We start from the raw sequence: 2,892 nt of genomic DNA on the forward strand, positions 1-2,892 counted from the left end.
CATGAGACCGTGGCGTGTGTGTCAACTTAACTAAAATAAGGGGATTGTACGTGCAAAATGTCTTGCAGTCGTGCCTTGGTTTTTTTTTATGAGCTCGTACTAAAAGTTAGATGTACAAAATATAAATCTTTACATCTTTCCAAAAATAGCATTCCTTTGGTCGCGTCTACATCTACATCTTCCTGTGTTTATTGCCTTTATGGGTTGTTTTTTTTCTCTCTCCGCTCACTTCTGTTTGTCTTTGCTCGCTCGTCTTCCTTCACAAAGTCCCGACCTGCATGGTAAATGATCAGAATGCTTATGTGTTCCCCTGTTATGCAAGAGGAAGAGGGGAAGCCGTTCTGTGGGTTGCTTGGATTGGCGGAGGGTGAGGAAGGGAAGGGGACACGGGGGGAAGGAAGGGATAAAGGAGGGCCGATGCTCCTAAATTGTGTCCACGAGGCAGAGCTCCTCACAGCACCGGGGACAAGAGCTGCAAAACAGAGCAGGCATTGCATTAGATCCTCCTAAAAAAAATAAAAATAAAAAAAATAAATCCCACTGCAAATATAACAAATGAGACACGACACTGCGAGCATGAGCTCACAGTTTGAGACAGCACAGACTCATGTATGGTATCTGTACGGAAATAATGGCAACTGATGATTTACAATAAGCGTTTCTGACAAATTAACAAATACGCTGCGGTGATGACAACTCAAATAGAATCTGTGCTTATACATCCTCGGCAAAACCTTTGGATTCTCGAGTTGCAGCGAATGAAATGAAAAGTGTATTTGAGTAGCGTACACACTGAGTCACGCAACATGAGAAGCGTCTTGAGGAGGCAGGAATGAAATTATTACTGTTGAACTCGGTTGTAGTCCAAATGACACAGATCTGCGTATTAAATCAGTAGTTCAACATTTGGGAAATACCAAGAGTTAGGCGAGAAAATCAATACTGCTGTCATGCCTGTGTGTGTAATATAAAGCCATTAGCCAGTTTACTGAGCTCAGAGTGAAGAATTTAAACAGGAGGAAACCGTTAACTTGGCTTTGTCCAAAGGTGGCAAAATCTGCCGATCACTGACGATCAGCTGCTGGTCATCAGACTCTTTTTTTAACTGATTGAACCGTTTATTTGGTGACCTGGTAGCAGTTTTCACTTATGTTAAATTAAAACCCATGTATGGTGGATTATTAAACCCCTAAAAATGAATTTCTGTGTACAACGCTCAATATTTTTTCACTAAAATAATCCCTTCCTGCCTTAAAATTGCTTACAACTAACTCTACACCGCTGCTTTCCCTGGAATGTGCAAACCTATGAAGTCCCTGCCTGTTTCTCCACCCACCTCGCTGCCGCTCCAGCACACCAACTCACCTACAAACTGTTCTGTGGTACAAAAAAATGTTCAGATATAGTGGTAATGCAGCCATAAACGCTCAAATCGGAAACCAAATCTCAGGAAGTCTGATACAGGAAGCCCCACCCTGCAGGTTGACGTGATTGGTTCCTTAGTTTTGTTGCATATGAAAGCCTGGAAGTCCCAATCTGGGTTTTTGCGGATGTCATCGGTACACTGCAGTTTGAAGGTGGAGAAACTGGAGATATTTGATGATGTGTGTGATCTTCCAGGATATAAAAACATTACATGTTCACAAGGTTAAAAAAAAAAAAAAAACGTGATTGTTACCAGAGTTTAAGGTCTGGTTTTTAGTTTACGCTGTTGTAGAATCTGAATGCTGAGAAGCTGTTGAGCCTGATTCATAGATCCAACAGTGTCGTTCTCCAAACCTGGTCCAGGATGTAAAATAAATAATTAGATTTTCACCATCAGATGTGATCTTTAAAGCCAACTGGCTGCTGCCTTATATTTAACAGACAGCAACTCTAAGCAAGAAAGCAAACAAGTGCATTTCCCAACATGCTGGGCCATTACTTTATGATCTTAATGTAAACACTGCGACTTCAGCACTCGTTGAAATGTTAAAAGGCTAATCTTGGTAAGTGAGGCGAAATAACAACTTTAATTTGGTCACATTCGGAGTTTTCCTTAAAAAAGCGAAGCGAGCAATTATGATTCAAAGATGAGATCTCACTCCAGTGATGCTCCTTTAACCGTCTGCTTAAATTACCTTTGTTTTTTGTTTTTGCGCTGAATGAGGCCTCACCCTGCAAAGAGTTGGGGCCAAAATGGTGTGGATCCAGGCAATCAGCATTATTATATCGCCTCGCGTGCCTCTCCGTCCTCCAGTATTCTTCACTGTCTTGTCTGGAGCACTCAGGGGCTCGCACTGGCCTTTATACTTTTAAGTGGTTTGGACTCATTTAGTGAACCATGCAGGCTTTTTTTTTTTGTGCTTTTTTTTTTCAAGTCAGTGAGACTGGGCAGTGCAATAAAGAATTTCTTTGTTCAACCAAAATCATCCATTTTGTGAATCATGCATATTTAGCACATGGGCCTCAGCACCAGTGAAAAATAAGTCTGCTAGTGGTTTTATTATGAGGAGCATTGTAGTGAGGGGAAGAGGAGACGTGGATTAACACAGGAGGGACTTTCACAAAGGAATCAAAACGTTTGTGTTGGTTATTTTGAAGTTTTACATGACTAAAAGGACAAGTTGCCAACTGATTATGTCTTGTGTCTCCTGCAAGAATTTGTCTCTAAATGCTTTTAATGCGTCCCTCATGCTTACAGGTGAGCTTTAAAGAAATCAGCTCATAAGAAATAACACTAATGTGAGTAAAAATGTAGAAAAAAATCAAAATCATGAGGAAAGCAGCTGAGGAAAAGGATTTTATAAATGCATCCTCCCAGTAATGTAACATGGCTAAATGAGCCACTACTCCTCGTATCAGGACAAGTCTGTTTGTTTGAGAGTGAAAGCAGGGTCTAATCCCGAAGCT

The sequence above is a fragment of the Stegastes partitus genome, unplaced genomic scaffold (assembly GCF_000690725.1).
Source record: "Stegastes partitus isolate 25-593 unplaced genomic scaffold, Stegastes_partitus-1.0.2 Scaffold306, whole genome shotgun sequence".
Classification (NCBI taxonomy): domain Eukaryota; kingdom Metazoa; phylum Chordata; class Actinopteri; family Pomacentridae; genus Stegastes; species Stegastes partitus.